General features: G+C 34.8%; 1 pseudogene; it reads right to left on the bottom strand.

The window, feature by feature from the left end:
- Positions 1–69: 69 nt before the first annotated feature.
- On the bottom strand, positions 70–16,138 carry LOC124374223 (annotated as a pseudogene).
- Positions 16,139–22,043: the final 5,905 nt, after the last annotated feature.

Genomic DNA, 22,043 nt, shown 5'->3' with positions numbered 1-22,043 from the left:
TGGATGCCTGGGAATAACGATTTTTGTCAGCTAATGTTATTAAAAGGTGAAGAAATAACCACATTACAAGATAAAGTATATATTTTTCAGTACAAATGTATTTACATTTTAAGAATTTAAAATCTAATAAAATCAAAATCAACGGTACAAAACTCTTGCTAAAATGGCTTTTAATTATCAAAAAGTTTACCGACAATACTATTTTTTAGAATTAATTTGTACATGAAAATAATAAAAACCCAAATTATAAATAATTTTTTTATTGGTGTGTATAGCTAGAAAATAATTATAAGCTATGAGAATTTAAATAATCAAAGTAAGACAGACAACGTAGAATGATTTGTGCCGCGAGTGGATTACATTCTAGGAGGGGGAGGAGGAACGGGCAACATTTCACCCCCTAGCTTGGGTGGTGGGGGTGGCACTGGGTTGAAACATGGGTGGTGGGGGGTGGAGTCATCATGGGTGGAGGTGGAGGGTTGCATCATGGGGTGGTGGCGGCATCATGTGTGGAGGCCTGACTGGAGGGTGTGGGTGGAGGAGGAGGAGGTCTCATCATCACTTGGGGCTTCGGTTCCATCTTGAAGGCGAACTGGAGGAAGAACTGCTTGGTATCTCTGTTCCAATGTGTCCAGAAACTTCCCTTTCCGACTTGTCCACTTCTCTGCTGCTTGGCACCTGATGGTAAAAAAAATTATAGATTATAAATAAAATGAAAAGATTACTAAGTCTACGCCTACAAAATATTGTAGCTGTAACACAAATAGCTGTTTACAGTATTGCCACTTTATGTTCCATCTCACACCCCTAGCTCCAGAAACTAACAAGTGTATTGTAACTATGTTACTCAGAAAAGATATAACTCAGTTTATATTTGGTTAGGCAAGACACTGATACAAACATTAACCTTTTGAGTGCCACGCGAAGTGGTGGAGGTCATGCAGCCAGTGCCAATCATTTGTGACAGGCCATTTCCCCTCAGTGCCAAGCACTATTTTTATGGTTACTGCAGTATTTTACTAAAAAATTAACACCTTCCTTAAAGATTAACATAATGAGACACTTTTTTGCTTTATTATTTAGGGCAAGATACAGGCTACAAATTGGTATATATACATTTTGACCATAAATTTAAAAAAATATTTATATATGTGTAAACAAAAATACAAAAAACAAAAAAAAACATTGTTTTGTTTAAGATACAAAAAGTAATTATTTATTTTTGTTTTATGTGCCAATTTTATGTTCCCCATGTTAGTTGAAATACATGTACCAAGTTTCATAAAAATACATTTATATATTGCTGCAAATTGCTGAAAACCTGTCCCAACATGCACGCTTACTCTTGTTCATGTAAAATATATTTTTATAGTTTTAAGAAATTAAATCAAGGTAGATTATACAACTGTTATTTAATTTATTATGAACAGACTTAAATTAAATTACTTTGGGCTTATTTCATTAAGCCTATTATACTAAATCCTTCAGATGAAATAAACTGAGTGAGTGTTTTTATCATAAGAATGAATTAAATGTATTTTCGTGGTCAGATTCCGTTATATGCCCCCAACGCTTAAACTTTTTTCAATGAACTTAGAACGTTATAAAAACGATGTATTTGAGTAACAGAACTAACATTCCATCAATAAACAAGCATTTCCAGGTATTGCGATCGGTATTGTGGTCGCTGTTATCTTATCTTTCTCGAGAATCCCGATTACGGCAGGCTGCGCGGCATCACATGATTATTTAAGTTTAGGTTAGTTTAGTTAAATTAGCGTTGGGGGCATAATGTTAGTTCTGTTACTCAACTACATCGTGTTATAGCGTTCTAAGTTCATTAAAAAAAGTTTATGTGTTGGGGCATATAACGGAATCTGACCTATTTTCGCTTAAGGGCGATCTGTTCCTTTCACTCATTTCGGCAAACTATACATTATTCAATAATGAAATTGAACTGAAGTAATAAAAGTAGGAAACTTTTAAAACATTAACCAAAATGTCAACACAGCCACACTAGACAGCTAGCAAAAAAAAAACTGAACATAAACAAACGACTGCAGCGTGACAACAGGCGGTTCGCGCCACAGGCTTCTAAATATCAGCTACATAAAAATATTATATACTATATATACAAACTATCACTACGTGAATTATGTCGTACATTTCTTGGGCTTTAATTTGATACATTTTACGATATTATACGTCAATATTTAGCAACAGGATGACCAATATTGGAAAGGCCGATCTAGTCAGCCGATGGCAATTTTTCGTCAATTCCATCGGGCCGATGGGCCCTTGGCACTCAAAGGGTTAAAAATGTAATTTCATAAAATTCTATAGAACCGTATAATAAAAAAAGATTTCAAATTTGAAAAATCAAAGCGGAACAATAAGAATTCCCACAAATTTGAGTTTTACTTGGTTACTTGTTCTTGGCTATGCAAAATTCAATTAAAGTAGACTATTACAAATCTGAAAATGGTCTAAAGCCATTCTCTACATTTGCTTCATCTGTATTATAATATTATACAAAAATATAATGATATCTGTATGTTTTATTCAATCATGTAAAAACTACTGGACTGATCATGCTAAAATGTTACATGGACTATTTTCGAAACGGGAAATCCTCCAGACTAAGCCCCATTGGTCTCAAAAGTTATAAAAAACCCATAAGAACTGCATTACAGCAAACAAATGTTATTAATTGAAAAGAGTATGTTCATGTGTGTCTAATCAAGTGTTCAGTGTAAACATTGCTTTATGACAGAATAACCAATGTTTAATTAATTCAACCACTATATTCTATTTTTTTTCATGTTTATAGTCTTGACTTGTGTATGTATGTATATTTTCTTGATCAGGAAACAAAGTAAAATCAACTATGGACCAAAAAAATAGTAAGATAGGAGTAAACTTCAATGGACAGAAATAACACTGTTTGACATATTTTCTTGATTGTTGCAAACAAGGCCAAACTCAACATTAACGTAGGAAATATAGTTCACTTGAAGCAGAATACTCATACACGTGCAAATCTCACTAAATATTGTGTGAACCCTCGGGTAACTGCTAGTATTCTACATACACAAAAAATTACTGAAACTATACACATCTATATATAAAAAATGAATGTTTGTGTGTTTGTCCTTTAAAGCGTAAACTATGTGACCGATCATTATGAAAATTTGTGTGTATACGTATTTTTCCACGGAGAAGGTTTTATATGCTATGCCCATTGATGTAACTCCCCACCATGCGGTACTTTAAAAGGAAAGTTTTTTGGAGCGCCTGCACATTATAAACTGCAATTACAAGATAGTTACATATATTAAACAGTGAAAAACTATTTGAAGGCGCTAAGTTATGATGTATAATTGTCTTTAAAAACTAAATTTTTGGTTTGAACTTAACCCTAGCATAGACCGGCTTTAGGGACATCTACCTCTTGATGTCCATATAAAAGCTGAAGCGCGTAAGTCAGCTTATCGGCTGATGGTTGCTGGCTTGGTGGAGGAATGGCGCGTCTAACACGAGCCATGGCGCCATCACTGAAGCTGTAAACCCAAGCGCTATTCTCGAAATGGTCTCCGACATAATGAGAACGGAGTTTCGTATTCAATAAGCCATTCTCTGTTGACTTCTACTCCAGAGATGAGTGGAAATCGCAAGATAACATCCCAACAATAAGAAAGAGCTTTGTCTGGTACACGGATGGCTCGCTTATTAAGGGTAGAACTGGATATGGAGTGTTTAGTCAATCCCCTAGAACTGCCCTTTGCGGCAGTTTGGGTCGGAACTGCTCCATATTTCAAGCCGAAATCTATGGTATCCTAGCCTGTGCCAACCTAGGCCTCACCAGAGGGTACCAGGGAATGAACATCTGTATAATGTCAGACAGTCAGGCAGCTCTTAAAGCTCTTGACTCCAACAGCATTGGATCCAGGCTTGTGTGGGAGTGCTTTAACACTCTCTGCAAGCTTGTATCACGCAACTGTGTGCGTCTTGGTTGGGTACCGGGCCACACAGGCATAGGTGGCAACGAATGCGCCGACCAGGCTTGCCAAAAGCGGAGCAAGCATGCCATACACCGGTCCAGAACCGAGTTGTGGTATAAGCAAGTCAGCCGCTTACCAAAGTATAAACAAATGGTCCAGGAAGACACACCGCTTGCGGTGGCAGAGTCACCAAGGACAAGCACTCGGCAAAAGACTGCTTGCCGATTCTAGCTCCGGCTTCACCAGATGGCTGATGGGGCTGGGCAGGGATCGGGTTAAGCAAGTGATTGCCTTGATCACTGGACACGGCCACTTCAGGAAAACACCTAAACACTCTAGGTTTACGAAATGAGGACTCGGAGTGTAGACTCTGCAATAAGTCTGAAGAGACTGCAAAACACATAATTACTGGACTGTGAGAGACTGGGAGCAAGGAGAAGGGCTCTTTTCGGGTGATAAACAACCAGGCGACGAAACCAGATGCTAGTATCGGGGAAAAGCTTCTTAGCCTAATTAAGGGCACAAAGATAGGCTTACCCCTCTAACATCAAAGGGGCACACAATAAGCTCAGGTTGACGTGTGAGGATTCTATGAATCCACCCCAATATCCCAAAGCAAAAAAAAAAAAAAAAACCCTAGCATGGTAACGTGTAGTCTCTCAGACGACGCAAGCTATAAAAAAACCGGTTCCAGGTGGCAGGTGCATGAACGTGACCGACCCCCCAATACCAATACCTTCCCCCTGCCAGCCAAGGTCAATGCTGGTTAGGGTTTCATTTTGTTTCATTCACTTAGTTAATTTCAGTGAGACCATAGTAGTCTGGTAGACTACGCGTTACCGTTTGTTACTTTTTTGTTCCTGAGTAAATATATGAAAAAAGCGAATGTAGTGTTAGTTTTTGTGATAATTTTTATCGTGGATGGTCAACTAACCATGGCTGATCCACTGAACACTAGTTTTTAAATAAGAGAAATACTATCTGAACTTGAACGAAGTGTTTGTGATGAACAAGAAATTGATCATGATGAAAAGTTTTTTGATCATTTTGATCAACTCATTTGTTATTTATGTCCATCAGGCATTATCAAAAAAATTAAACCAATGACAAGAAGGGCATTTGCTAAAGAAATATGTGTTGAACTAACAACTCCGCACATTTAGGGAAGACAAAAAACTGCCAAATTTATCAAGGAATCTCAAACGCAACATTGAAGATGTCGTTGGCCCATCAACATCTGAGGCTCAAAATGTTATTGAAGAAGCAGGAACAAGGAAGATTTGTGCAGTTTGCCCAGCAAAAAAATGGAGAATGACTCGATTCCAGTGCACAAAATGTTACAAGCATATTTGCTTGGAGCACCGAGGAATGCTGTGTGTTAAGTGTTCCAATAAAGACTGAAATCAACAAAAATCAGGAAACATGACCTCTAAGATGTAAATAATGTCATTTGTAAATAAATTTAATTTTTATAAATTTGTATTAATTTTTTCCCTAAAGTAGTCGGAGAGACTACGCGTTACCATTTATGTGTACCAAATAGGCGTTACCGTTCTAGGGTTAAAGCTTGAGTGGTAGACCACTTTGTAATAAAGTACATATGTATGTAACAATACATTTTTAACAGATTTTTCTTGATCGTGACATTAAGGTAAAATTTACATCGGCGTTGGAAATATAATTTACTTCAACCAGAAGTGCTCATATGCGGGCAAAACTTACGAAAAGCGTGCGAAGCAGCAGGTATTTGAGAATAAAAGAAACCAAAAATAAAAAAGTTGGAACAAATATTAAAAAAAATAAAGAACATTTATGACCAAAAATTGTACCTTTATTTAGCGGTTTATATCCAATGAATACTGAGAAGAAAATTTCAAAAACCATATTTTATAGAATAGTTTCTTTTTGTCCTTTTCTTACTGTGCAGTTAAACCAATATTACTTTAAAGACGTAACCGTTCTTTGGGCTCATGACTAATATATTTCCCAGAAATGGTCCGGGAATAATCAGATTTCCCAGGTAATTGGGCTTTACAGTAACAGAACTCACTGTACCGTGTAAAACATCGTATGCCATACAGTAACAAGACAAGCTGGAGGAACTACCTTGAACGCTATAGTCTCGTAAGGCTCTGCCGCAAACAAACAAGTACTGCCACTTCCTGTCAGGGGGCTCCACACGTTGCTCGTACGCAGACATGAACCTGTGTCTGGGTGTCACACTGTACTGTCCGCAATCTCTGTAACAAGTCCACTTGTATCACTACACAAACGGGCTTGCCAACTGCTGGAAAAAAGAAAACACACATACCACATATTCCTGGTGTGTTAAATTTATTTCCACTTTGAAATAAAGAATTCATAGACTCACCAACAGATTCAAATTTCCTAAATGTGACAAGCTTAATACAAGGATGAAATCAAGAATAGTAAAGACAAGAGATCTCTGAGATCTTTCAGAATCCCTATTGAGAAAAGTAAAAATGTTTTAAATTCTTAGTAAGAGTGTCTGTATTTTCACTAATCCTGATTTCAGCCCCAAAAGAACAGTGTTTAAACCTCATGCACTTTACGACTTTGTTTTTTACTCATAGAATTGTGTGAAATGTATCAGTTTAAAGATGTATGTATTACAAATCCAAATGCTTTTTAATTTAAAAAGATATGTTTATGTTATTCTTAAAAATTCTCCAAATTTATGTACTTTATTGTATAAATATCCATAAAGTATATAACGCTTTACACAGAAAAATGTGTATTAATTGTATCTTTAAAATGTGACATCTCATAACGCTATGATCAAAAATAAGAATGTAAATGTGCATGAAGTTTAACATTATTCTTATGGGGAAAACTCAAAGTTGTTTCACTACAGTTTAAACATTAGTTGCTTCTGTTATAATAATAATAAAAAAGCAGTGTAATCCTCTCACTAATTACAAATTGACTGATTTCATAATGTCATTAACTACCTTTTGTAGATTTCATTAAAACAAAATTGAATTAGTTATCTTCAAGAAACATATTATACCAATCTACTACTTACATTCTTTAGGTTTAAATTAGGTATGATAGGTAGATAAGTAGGTTACTTTAGTATGATTACTAACAACCAAGTCTACATACCTAACATCCAGATTTACCTATGTTAACTACCGTAGAAGTAACCTAGAAAATGAGTAGTACATGCTACCAATTTTTTAATTTGACGAATAATAAATGACAGACGATGACCCACCTTTACAGTCCTCTCCATCCTCTATTTCCACACGAATGTATAAGGTGTACAGGTAGGTGTAAAGAAAGGATTTAATGGTCCCAACTTCGTCTCTCCCCTTGCAACTACGTTACGTATAAGAAATGACTTAATGGTCCTAACTTCGTCCCTCCCCTCGCTACTACGTTATGTGTAAGAAAGGACCTAATTAATTGCCCTAACTACATCTCTTCCCTCGCTACTATGTTACTTGTAAGAAAGGATCTAATGGTCCTAACTACGTCTCTTCTCTCGCTACTACGTTACACGTAAGAAAAGATCTAATGGTCCTAACTACGTCTCTTCTCTCGCTACTATGTTACACGTAAGAAAAGATCTAATGGTCCTAACTTCGTCCCTCCCCTCGCTACTACGTTATGTGTAAGAAAGGACCTAATTAATTGCCCTAACTATGTCTCTTCCCTCGCTACTATGTTACTTGTAAGAAAGGACCTAATGGTCCTAACTAAGTCTCTTCTCTCGCTACTACGTTACACGTAAGAAAAGATCTAATGGTCCTAACTTTGTCTATTCGCTCGTTACTACGTAAGTTACACGTAAGAAAAGATCTAATGGTCCTAACTTTGTCTATTCGCTCGTTACTACTACGTTACTTGTAAGAAAAGGATCTAATGGTCCTAACTTTGTCTATTCGCTCGTTACTACTACTACGTTACCACGTAAGAAAAGATCTAATGGTCCTAACTTTGGTCTATTCGCTCGTTACTACGTTACACGTAAAAAAAGAATCTAATGATCCTAAAATGATCATTCATTCTCCCGCTATAGACAATAGACAAATTCTTTATTGACACATTCAATTGAGAATAGTACATTGCGTCATATAGTACATGTCATGTTTCTAATTAACTTAAATTATTTAAGAATTCATTTTCTGAATAAAATGGTCTTTCTTGTAGCCAGTTGGTCAGTGCATTTTAAGACGTTTTGGTGGTTCTTTTTCTATTGAGTAAGTCATCTCCCCTTTATGAGAAAAAGATCGGAGCTCTAGTTGCTTGTAATATGTATACTACTGAGTAGCCACGTTACAACAATACTTCGTTCTTTTAACTTTGACAGTTTAGGCAGAAGCTAGTAACTGACAAGACTAGAAAGTATGGTTTTGGAAGTCTAAGTTAATCTGGAAGCCTCAGCAGTCTAATTGGAGGGGGGCAGTGGTAATAGTTATTTCAAGTGCATTACCTACAAAAGCGTCCTCAGGGTTCTGTTCTGTAAACTCTGATGTGAACCCTATCTTTCAATGTTAATTCTTACGCTTACAAGAAAAGTGTCAAATGTAACGTCTGAGTTTTCCAGTTCACCACACTATGACAAAACATTGCTTTCACAGTAAAATCCTTAAAACATTTAGACCTTGCTGTGGAAAGTAAAATAAATAAACAAATAATTAATTTACCTGGATAATCAATCTGAAACAGAAGACTCTGCTGGCCGGAGTCGGACTCTCTCTGTTTGGTCCACTCGGTAACCTGGGCGACCGATCTTGACAAACTTCTTCGGCTCAACTCTAGGCTTCTCTGGGGCAGGCTGTAATGTACAACATTTTGTATTTAGCTTATCAGTCATTTTAAACAACTTACAATAAAATTAGAGGAGATGAATATTACACATAGAATATCATAATGTGAACTTAAGAAACTAAATTTTAAATTTCTTTATCAACAATAACTTAATTAATAGGTAAATATATGCACAAACAGGTACATGGGCGCACGCACGCGCGCGCGCGCACACACACACACACAGTGAATATATCACATACGATATATAGATCCAAACTCAAGTCTCAAATCTATTGTGAAAAAAATTCACTGTGCAGCAAACCAAACCATAAAAAAATCCAGGTGGTATCGTACGATAATAAGTGAACCCTTAGCCATGCGATCTAAGGCTGCCGGACTTTATCACATTCATGATTTACGGGTCACAACGATATTATTTTTGTATTCTATATGTGTCCTTTTACTTGTTTATTAAATCTGAAAGGTAGTTTCATATTCATGCAAGTATGTTTTTTAGCTTTGTTTTCAAAGTAGACTATAAGGTTTTGTCTGTAATCATGATAAAAACTTTGTTTTGGCAAAAATACCTAATTGGAATGCTAGAGCTTTAATATTAAGGACATTTATACATAAAATTACAAGTAAAATCAAAGTACATTTCTTATGTATAAAATATTTTTCATGATGAAACTTAAATTTTCAGACATAAAATTTATTTTTTCTACAAATAAATATATATATTTAATATACATATATATATATTTCTTATATGCGTGTGTATATCACTGAACTTTTCCTAAATGGCTGGACTGATTTTAACCTTTTAACAGCCACGCTCGCATATATGCGAGCGGCAGCTTGTCCTTCCCGCGAGCCACGCTCGCATATATGCGAGCGAGTGTAAGGGTTTTGAATTTCGCGCCTTACTCCGTCATAGACGATCGGAAATACTTCGTGTTTGGTACGGAAATTTTCGGTAAATTTCGGCAATTCTCGTGAAATATTTTGTTTTTTTCTCAAGATGGTTGCATCACTGCAAGTATCAATTTTCTTGTGGTCCACCAGCTGTCACAACTGCTGTTGCATAGTATGCTGTGGATTGATAAGTTTATTTGTAAACAAAGTAAAATGTCTTCACGAAAACTGAAATAAGACGACATAAATGAATACTTTAGTCGTGATAACTAAAGTGAATTGTCAGAAGATGATGGAGAGAGTGACAGTGATGGTGAAATAGAGTCAGATAGTTTACCAAATGTAAGTGAGGCGAGCGACTTTGACATCATTCCAGGGCCAAGCGGCGACAGATCCATTACAAATGAACCTAGGTTATATGAAAGTAATAATGTCAATTTAATTAAAAATAACATATGTATTGATGAAAACACCTATCCGGCCCTTGAAACAGTTAGACCTGATGAACATAACCTAACACAAACTCGCCAATTACCTAGGCCTACAACGGAACAAACTAACAGAACTAGGCCTAAACAAAAGATTGTGTTTCCATGGGAACATGATAACAATTTCTCTCCGAACCTATTTCATTTTGATCTAATTCATCAATAGGTTTAATTTGTCTTTTTAATTTTAGATTACAAAGATTTCTTAGGTTTGCCTAAATTTGCTTACTTTGATCAATGTTAGGTTACAATTTCCATGTAAATAAAATGTATTACAATGTAAAAAATAAATAAATAAAATAAAAAAACTCATTTTTTATTATATTTAGTCCTAGTGAACACCTTAAAAGCATACAAGGTAAATATATAATTTTATGAAACCATGAGACAAAAATAAGTTTTTGATGACATTTTGCCAAAAAACCCGGCCTGTGGGTATCACCAGTAGATATAAAACATGGCTGTTAAAAGGTTAATGAACTTTTGTGTGTCTTCAGATGGATTAGAGAATAGTTTAGATATGCAAATTTAAGCAGTTACAAACTAAATTTGGTAAGATATAAGATAAAAGTTTTCAAAACACCTGCACATTGTAAACTGCAATTATGTATATTAAATAGCTAAACACTATTTGAAGGCGCTAATTTATAATGTACATTTATTTTTAAAATAAACTTCTGGTTGGACTTTTGTAAAAATAAAACAGTGTAACTTTGCTTCTCAGAATTGTAGGTTTGACAATCTTTTCTGGACTTACATAAATAGTTTTAATTATACACCATAGGTTTAACCCCCTTTTGCAAGGAAATAAGTAAAATAAAGGTTTTGAAATACATTTTTCTTTTCAAGAGTACAAGATATTTTTGAGCAAAATGCAAAAAGTAATGAACTTAAAACTTTGAAAAAATAAAAATAGTGGTATTTTAAATGAAAACTTGCATTTTACATGAAGATGCACTGACTTTTTGCACAACTAATTAAAATATACTTGGTGATAATATGGTTTACTGAAATTGAACTACGAGGAAAATTTTGTATACTAAATTTTTGTTAATGAGAATAGTAAAAATGTTATCAACCCTAAATGTAGACTGAAAATAATTAGTAATTAGTAGTAGTAAGTTAATTTGATCCAGGAATTTCATAAGTATCGGGCATGTTAGAGACTATACCTGCTGGGGAGAATCCTTAGCCTCTTTAGCAGCGCGCCGAGCCAGGTTGGCCTGATGCTTCTTGCCCTGAGTATGAGCCAAGTAGCTGCCCTCATTGTTATGCAGCGTCAGACATAGCTTGCACTCGTACGAACCTGAGTACCAACATTTGAAATAATTACGTTTGATCCTAAGCTCATTAATAAGTCATTAATTCTGGTGTGTGGAGACTTAAACATTGACAGATTTAAAACCTAATAACCATGACTCAGTGCCTGATGCTTGAAAATGAGTTGGCAACGACAAAATATGAGAAGAATTTCCTCTCCCAGCAACTCGCCATTACACCTGACACAAGATCACATCAAATTGACTTGCATATGTACTCAATATTCCAGACCATGACCTTAGTACAACAGTCTTACAGAACTGGGCCCTATCAGATCATACAGCACAAATGTGCAGTCTGGTCTTCTCCAGCAAAAATAAATACCACTTACAACAAACCACTCTAAGGCGACAAATGGGTAGGAAAAAAACACTTGACCAGCTGAAATCCCCTCGCTCCTCCATAAAAAACAGGGATGCTGTTCACGAATGCCGAAGATGCAGAAATTCAGCCTGTAAGAAAACAATTTCGAAGGAGCACTGCGAACTGCCCCCTTGGAACATATCTTGCCCTACAAAGGAAAGAACAAAAATAAAACAAAAAGCATAGCCTATTGACTTACTATGACCCGAGAATTCAGCTAGAGATCAAAAGCTGCCTACATTACGGGCCCCTGAAAACCTTCATGAAATTAACTGGCAAAGGCACGAAGACAAAGCAACAATGGAGTAAACATAAAAAAGACGTATGACATCACACTAAGGACAATTACAGCAAAATTGCTAATGCACAGAAAATAATTACCCCTCTGACAATAAGTCAAAAGCATGTATGTGATCTTATAAACACAGAAAGAAATGGCCAAACCAACCTAGTCAAAACTGCCCTAAAGGCTCACCATCAACAATGACAGTTGTTGACAATCCTATTCCATGGTAAGCTGACCAATTCAACCACTTACTTTACTCAGATAGCCAGAAGTAACAGTTCAACAGAACCAATCAACAATTTGGGCGGCTGCAGACTGGAAGAGGATCAAAAACCCTTCAAACACTCCTTTAACACAATCATTTTATATCTGACTCCCCCACAACATGGCAAAGAAGTAAATCAAGTCATCCATAGCTTAAAAAACAAACCATCCAGTGGGCATAGATTAATTTCTCAATCAAAAAACAGCCTGTAAAACACAGTGCAGAAGAAGTAAACTACCCCCTCACATCCATAATAAATAAATCTTTTCCTCATTAGGTCAGTTTCTACCAAACCAAACTGAAAGTCCTCTCCAGGGTATATCCAAAGCATAAAAAAGTGACCAAAACACCGACCCAAAAAATTTATCAGGCCCATATCATTAATTTCAACTTTTTTTTCAAAAAATTATAGAAAAAAATCGTAGTTTTTTTTTCTAAAAACAGGTTAATGGACCCATCTCAAAAAATCCAAGCCTTAAATTACTGGACTGTCCAGCATGGATTCCAAAAAGGAAAATCAACTATTTTTCTGCATCAAATACGCCTTGTTGAGTCTATAATCGATCAGCAAATAGATTGAAGGACAAATTTGAGTTAACAGCCATTAATTTTTAGACTACGCAGAGCACGCTTAGTCGACTGTTTGGGACATGAGCTGATCTCTAAAAAATACTTAAAACTTTAAGGAGATAAGAGGCTTAGAAAACAAATGGGTTTTAGGTTCATGCTACTACCATTAAAGAGAAGATCCCAAGTTGTAGACATCCAACAAACTACAAGCTGGCGCTTACTACCATGTTCAGATCAGTGATCCTAAACCCAATAAAACAAGAGGACGTTTCTTCAGGGATCCGTGCTGGGGACCTATTCTATTACCATTTTGGTTGACATAACGACTTCCCAGCTCTAAATTCACAACTATACTAGCAGATAACAACTAGCATAATGTATGCAGAGAAGACGTGATACAAGACCCCCATTTAAAAAATGACACAAGCTCAGAATTGTAAACGATAAACTCTATTGGCATCTCTTCAAAAAGCATAGCCTACAGTAAACAAAATGATTTAGCAATAAACCCTGACTAAGACAAACACAAGTAACATTTTAGCATGAAAAAAATATTCTAACCTCACTAGTATCCCCAATGTAGCAGTGGCTGATCAGATTAAGTTTCTAGTTTTCTAGGAATAACTCTAGATAATGGACTCACCATGGGCAAAAAACCATGTAAAAACAACCTCTGCATATAAAATCAGCACTGCGGGTGTCTATATTGTGTAAAAACCGCATTAAATGGGTTGGCACGTGCAGGAAGGCTGGCCAAAAAATGGCTACTAAAACTAACTAACGCTCTAGATAGAATCACATATTTTTAATATAGGGTCTTTAGCAATCTGGGGGAAGCACCATTCCGGGAAAATCTGAAAGAGGGAGTATCTTTGTACTGACAAAAGAAGGCAATATAGGACAATTGCAAAAACCTGGAGGGAGTCCCAGCAAAAAAAAGCTGTCGTCAAAGCCTTAAAAAATCAGTTCAACCCTAGGCATACTAACATAACAGTACCCCTGGCGCACTACAGTTCTATGAAGCCAATTTTATATATGGGCAGGAGCACACTCACACTAAAACCTGACCTAGCAGACCAATCAAAACCAAAAAAAGGAATAAAATACAAAAAAAAAAAAACAATAAAAAAAAAACGACAACCCATCCACACCGAAAGACAGAGAATAGATCAACTAAAAAAAATTAGAAGAACCCCCCGCACCCCCACCAAGCCAACCATCCCCCGACTCGCTCCCACACTACCACACGCCCCACCCCTCCACAACTGGCCACCCACTGTGGATGTCATGTTAGTGTTCATTCCCCTGTGGGGAATCCCATGACGCCATGAGACATTCCAACCCGCCCCCAGCCTTCCTCCTCTAACCTGTTCAGCGTCCACCCTCCCACCCCCCGCCACCCCCCTCCCTCCCCTTCGCCCCCCCCACCCCCCCCCCTACCCCACCTCAACCCCCTCATGATTACAACTCTCCCCCACGAACCTCCCCCACCGGCCCGCTCCCCCCCCCACGTTTGGCCTCATCCCCCCCTATAAAAAATATATGATTATAACCTTTGGCCGTCATATCCAAGACTCACAGTGGACCTTCACCGCATATCCCACACGCCAAGGCGCTCTAGTAAATCGATCTTACCCGCCCCCCTAGAGACAGGCCCACTTCTTCGTAGAAAAAACCGTCATGAGTGAGGCCCAAAAAAACTGAAAAACCTCCTTCCAAACCACATTCCAGGACCCTGACTCGGGCAACAGAGAACTCGAAGAGCTTGCTTATAAAGAATCTCCTGTAGATGAATCCTGTGTACAATGATAGAAGAGTTCCTGGTAATTAATGAACACATCTCCTTAAATTCTACTTATTATGTAACTTGACAAATTTACTGTATCTTAATGTTCATGTAAAAAAAAAAAAAAAAAAAAATGAAATCACTTAATTTAACTTAACCTTTTGATTTAATTTTCAAACTTTCAGACTTCTTACATACAAATAATTGATCCCTAACCGACTTTACAAAACAAGAAAAACAATGTTAGATTGCAAACTAGACATAGCCTACACATCATATAAACTACCTTACAGACAGAGTTTACATCACTACAATACATCCTATCATGGCACTGAAAATTTCAATGGTACAGAACAATACTAAATACTTTGTAATATCAGATACTATATAAAAAATATTTTTAACTCGCGTAATGGAACTCTTAAGGATTTTAGTGCTAATAAGAGCATATTGTGATCATTGCTACTAGCACAACAATTTCTTGTATTAAGGCGGTAAATTTTGCAACAAATCATTTTCTTCTTCTTTACTACTAGCTATCAATTTTGAATGATGATGTCACAATTTGTGTAAATAAAACAAATGCTCCCAAACAGTTTTAATTCTAAAAAATGATATAAAATATTTTAGTCTGTTTCATCACATAAAATTAAGGCATTCAGTATATTACAAATAAATGTTTAAAACATTATTTAGCAAACTCTTGTGATTTAGATTTTGAACTGAATTTGGGCAGCCCATATACAGAAATATTTAGGCGTCCTAATTATGTTTTATGTTTATGAAATATTAATATGTTTTAACTGAAATCCTACTAAATAAGCATGTTTTTTTTTTCTAACCTCAAAAACACTTTTTCTATGTTTATTTTACATTGACTCTATCACTAAACAAATATTTTAATTATTGGGTTTATACAGCTGTATTAAATAAAAACTATCACTTAATAAATCAGTAGTTTAATACAAATTACTACTGAAATAAATTAAAACCAACAAAACTAAATATGAGACCTATATTCTAATATTCTTTTCATTGCATAACACTAGTAGTTCAGAAAATCCACTAATTGTTAAATTTAAAATATAGGACTATAAAACGCAGTAGTGTTTTAAAGACTAAATTCGTGTACTTTTTAAGAATTCTTACTAAATGTTAAGACTACTGATTTTTTTACAGTTGACTGTATTATAGTCTCACCTAAATGGTTTTTCATGAAGTAGGGGTCCTTGTTAAGGTCAATGGTTTCCAGGGGCCAACTGCCGCAAGCGCTCTCTGCGGTCCCCCCTGTTTGCTTCTGACCATGACGCTACTCCTCCCTCCTCCAGTCCCCGTCTTGCCTCCAGGCCGGTTTTGGAAATCCATGGTAGTAGATCAGCTGGAACATTTATAGTAAATCTCTTAATTATATCCCAAAAGAACAAAAATAGTTGGCTAGTTTATTGTCAAACTCAGGTTTAAATTTACAAGTTGGCATTAATCGCTACGTTTTCTTTTATTAAGGTTTTTTTTAATGTTAGGTAAAAGTATTTTGAACTAAACGTAGATATTTATTGTAAATTAAAACTAAACATCTTCATTTTAAGGTATGTGTTTAGCCTCAGAGCGAAATGAATAAGTAACTTACATTTGATTGTGGCAACAGCATTCAGATTGCTCTAATAATTAACATAATTAGATAAAATAAATTAGTGTAGTCTGTCAACTACATGCTTAACCCTTAAAGCGCTAATTTAAATTACTGTCAAACGCTAAGACATAAAAAAGGTTTTTTTTTAAATTTCCCAATGCTAATTTTTGTTTCATATTCCTTGGTATTACCTTTATAAGAAAAAAAATAATACACATGTAATATTACATATTTTTGAGAATTTTATACGCACGAAAACATTTGAAATTTTGAATAAACTGCATTGCAGGATAATGTACATAGGAACACTATTTGACAGATTACATTGCATTTATACAGGTTATTTATAATGAGTAAATTGTAACTGAAGTTTCTGTATAATATTAGTACATAAAATTAAATAAGTTCAGTAATAAGATTTTGAAATGTAATAACATGAAATTCACACAAACTTATTTATACGATAGCCTACAAGGGAAATAAAACAAATATTGTACTTATAAACCTTATTTATTTAGAAATAAATAAACTGGACTTGTATGGTGAAACTGGTATAAAATACAAAACAAATAATTTTAAAAAATATTACACATAATATACCAAAAATGTGCTCAAACTACGTTGTTCGTAGTAAAATGATAAAAGTTGGATTAGCCATTATAAACAAAACATTACACTAAATGTTAGTAAAAACAAACTAAAACACTATTAGAATAACAACGGACTGATTCAAAACACTTTGTTTAACAATGTAACCAACATACGACCAACACAAACGTAGTTAAACAGCTGAATAAAACGAACGCGTCTGTAGGCGTATGCCGCGTCACGGGCTATACAAGAAATGGCGGCGATTGCTTTCAACTCGAGTAGTAGATACCGTTACAACACGTCCACCAACGGTGACAAAGCGTTTTGTCTAGTCCCCGACAGTCGAAAGGAACATTGACCTGCTCTCTTACGGAAGTTTTCAACAACTAATTCTTCGCCATTTCAAAATTAAAGCTTTTGCGTTTGTAGACGTTATCCGCGTTTTAAAGCATCGGCAGTTCCGCGTCTATAGGCGTTAGCCGCGTTGGAAGGGTTAAAATAATATGAGGTAGGTTGGGAACACACTCAAGGAATGGAACTCAAGTCATTCAACTAAACTATTATATAGATCAATACACTTGCTATATTAGTTTGGTTGATCGTCATATTTAGTGTAATTACATGCTTACACATTCCACTTAGGAACCTGTGACTAACATAATATATTGCAACTGCTACTTTGAATTCTGACTGTGATTCACATAAGTAACAAACCAAAAGTTAATTATAACATAATTTATTATACGAACATAACAAAACATAACATATTTTTCATTAAATGTGTTTAGTACGATTATTTTTATATGAAAGTACGATAATTTCTCGATGTTGGTACGATAATCAGTTTTTTAAAATCTGGCTATACTCAGTTTGAGCAGACGTGGAGTTATAGGAAACTGTCAAAAAACAGAGTTTTCAGAGGATTTAAAAAAATCGTAGCTGCCTCCTTTGATTTTCGTTGCTGACAAATTTTTTCTTCAATATTATTTTCAGGAAAAATTTTAGTTTTCAGGAAAAAAAATTAACATACCTTTCCATGGTCACGTTTATGTAAATTGACACCGTCGTTTTAAATAAAATTTAGTTATTCTATAAAGTTTGAAACAAGTAGATTTCTTTTACCATATAAAGTTATTTTAGCTTCCCTATAGTACAATTTTAAAGGCATAAAAATTAATTCACTTTGACATTATTATTCAAAGTAAAATCGTGTTTGAAAAAAATTTAAAGTGCATTAATTTGTTTTGGTTAACCCTCCAACTGTTGTTTATCAAAATTTTGATAAACATAACCCTTAGTGGATTTGTTGTTCGTCAAAATTTTGATAAACAAACATTCCCTTGCATAATCACTCATAACAGTATCATTCCGGCAACGTATAGATTCGATTCATGCACCATTGGATTCGGGGGAAAAAAAAGCCTAAGGAATACCTATAGTTTTATTCCTCTTTATATTGTAGTTGCAACGTACCAAGTTCGTAGTTTGGAACGTAAAAGATGTGGACCGCCATGTTGTCGTTGCCGTCTAGAGTTGTTGATGTGACGAGTCGTGTTTATTAGTAAGTTTTAGTAGGTTTATTTGTGTTTTAGTGTTGTGTTTAGTGTGTGGTGAATTGTTAAATATTGCAGTAGTGCAAATAAATATATTTTAGAATAAATAAATTTCTCGAAAATTTTTCGCAAAATTTTTTGAGTAATGACAAAATGAAACTTTTTTTCGACTCTCCAAAAAAAAAGTTATGGAATTTATTTTACTACTGCTGTATAGTTTACTTCATTCTGAGAAATAAAATATGCAATATAACATGTATAGAAGTAAAACTGTATTAGTAAAACTTTTATTAGCAAACTCTTACATATACACCCTATTTTCACAATTTATGCGCATCGCTGCTTTTTGTTATATAGTGTTATTATAGTTTTCATAAATTTGTATAATGCTTATGTGTTTCTGAAACTAGAATAAATTTGACACACAATGGTACTCTCACTTTTATAGTTTTCTTACTATAACTTGGTTTGCTAGGTATGGTCCCCCCCCCAAAAAAAAAAAAAAAAATGTAAATTTTGAATTTCATGGCAAAAAAATTTTAGTAAACATTTTTTTAAGGCCAAATTTAAATACTAATATTATTATATGTTTAATTCTGACACAAAAATATATACTTCTATATATATTACTTTAAATTTATATTTTTAATAAATTTTTTAAAAAACCCTTGCACGAGGCTCGAAAACATGCCGCCACTACAGGAAAAAATGACTGCCAGTTGGAGGGTTAATGACAAAATAGTAACAAGAACAGTAATGACATTCTTCTTTTTTTTGTTTCACAAGGAAGTCCAGACTCATTTATTCCTTGAAAATTACTTAAAGGTAAGTAAATGTTATTTTGTTGTTTGTAACATTTTATGACTATTGATGGCATATGATAGTATATACTAGATGTTTTTTATTTATCATCAATACATTAATTCTTAAGATTAATAACCAGTAGAACTGTACTTTTATTTCAAATATCTAATTACATTATTTGGTCCGACATCTTGTTTTCAGTATTATTAGGTGGTCATGAATATCAATGATTCGATTGTGTTGGTGGCCACTTATTAAACAGTAGCCAAAGTAAACATTACCGGAACAAACGACTCTGAGTCAACTACTTCAAAAGTAATATGAGTTTTTCAGGCCTCTCAGGTCAATATTTTTATGTGCTTGCAAAAGGCACATTACTTATGAAAAGTCAAGAAACTACCATTGACATATAAGTTAGTCCTCATGGTACCATTAACAAAATTGAAAAGTGGCTTGGCCATTGAAAATAAATTAAATGAAATAGCCTAATAGTAGGTAAATACTTCGAAGTTTTGAACACTAAATTTGAGGCCAACGCAAGAGCAACAGTAACATTATTATCGTTTTGTAATAAAGTTATTGTCTCTACATAACCTAAAAAAATACTCACCAACAGTCTACACTCACGGAAATTCTTTCACGGATTATTTTAATTAATTATCACACAACGTATCGTGGAAATCAATAATTTAGCGTTATAACACCTTAAGTATTACATAGGCCAAACTAATATCAACAATAAACAACAAAATCAAATTTGTTTTAAACACAATATAGGCTAGATTCTCAAATTCTACTCTTGCGCTAGCTAGGCCAGAGCAAGAGCGTTTGGCTTGTTTTTTTTCCTTTTGAGGATAGTCGATATTTAATGTTGTAGACTTGAGGAGACCAGATCAGCCACTTCATGGCAGTTCGGTAATAATGAATCTCTCTTTTTTTGTGTGTTTAGTAAAATATATAATAAATATATATATATATATATATAATATATATATATATATATATATATATATATATATATATATAAAACGTAGAAAATAATTATACGTTTTAAATTCAAAGTGCTAAGAAAAATATTGCAAGCCATATGGTTCGTCCCAAAAAGTGGTAATTTTATTTATTTATTATTATTTCAACGGCATCCGCCCAATAATACAATAATTTTTCACAATAGGTAATAAATAGTTTAATAAATAACTCCAAAACAATAACATATAACAACTTAACAATACTTAACAATAAATGAATAAACAAGTAATTTGCATGACACATTTTAACTATTACTCTGCTAGAACATTTTCCATGCAACTTAAATATAACATCCAACAAAATAAATAACCAACTAATTAAATAAATTACAGAAAGTAAGTGATTATGGCAGTGGAATAATAAAATAAGTATTAAGATTTGTGAAATAATGTTTACAATAGTTGAAAAATCACAAACATCATCTCCAACTGATTATGTAAGGGAGAAAAACTCTATCACTCATTACTGTGCAGTCCTCTCTTTTTAAAAGGTGTGCGATTGCTGTCATAAAACATATGCAACCATCGGAAGGAATGCCTGTTTCCACGCCTTATGACAGTCGAGCAATAGGACCGTGGTAGCTGTAATTGTCTTTGAGTGAGTGGGCAGGTGTTGACAAAACATATTCCTCGGGGATCTGGTTCCCAGCAGGCACCAAGAGAGGATATCCCTACTCAGAAGCTATCTGGTGAAATCGATCGCCGCCGTTGATAAGCTATGTTGCAGGAAAATAATATCAAACATTCTTTACCTTCTGCCACTAACTCCAGCGTAGGCAGAAGAAATTCCTGCTCAAAGTGCGGGACAGAGACCCTCCTCCGATAGGCTGCACCTCTCCGGAACTCCTTGAAGTCCTTTTAAAATTTTGTTTTGAATACTCTGTAGTTTGGTGAATATGAGATGCGTAATGAGTAATTCACGAGAGACACTGAAATTGCATATGTAAGAAGAGGTTTTATCTCAAAGTTTAATTTGCCCTTTATATAACTAAGCTGACAGAACTTCAACATCATTCTCTTGCTTTGAATTTTGCTGAACAAAAATAGGCGAGCACCTGTAGTATATATATATAAATATATATATATATATGAAATATATATATATATATATATATGATATATAATATTAAATAATATATATATATATATAATATGCAGGAAAATATATATATATGCAAGGATCTATATATATAACAGGATAGGCAGGCAGACTTTCTATAGATTGGGTGCAGAATGAGCCCAGTACAACTTGACGATGCAGATAGTTCAACTATGGCTCAGAGTCAAAGTGAGCGGCGTGATAAGCAATTCTTTGTGACTCATACATTACTGGGGCTCTTTTCAATGGTGCTCTTGCTGCAAATTCCTTGCAGAGAATGTACAATGGTGACTCCCAAATGGTTGATGTGGGTCCATAATTTGGGGTTTACCAACAATTCCTTTATTTCTTGTGTCCTAAACATAGAGCTGCAGTGTTTTTCACGTTTTCATTGAAAACCAGATAAGACCAGGTGTTCTTTATTGTTTGCATTAGACATGCGAGAACTGTTGCCAACAATAACTCGCAATGAACGGAGTTGATCTCCTTGTTTCCTCCTTCATGGAGTTTCGTGGACAGTTTATGTTCCAGACGATACGATGCGAGTAATCGTCAAACGCACATG

Source organism: Homalodisca vitripennis, unplaced genomic scaffold (genome assembly GCF_021130785.1).
Source record: "Homalodisca vitripennis isolate AUS2020 unplaced genomic scaffold, UT_GWSS_2.1 ScUCBcl_7550;HRSCAF=15290, whole genome shotgun sequence".
Classification (NCBI taxonomy): domain Eukaryota; kingdom Metazoa; phylum Arthropoda; class Insecta; order Hemiptera; family Cicadellidae; genus Homalodisca; species Homalodisca vitripennis.
This window is presented reverse-complemented; position numbering and strand designations above follow the sequence as displayed.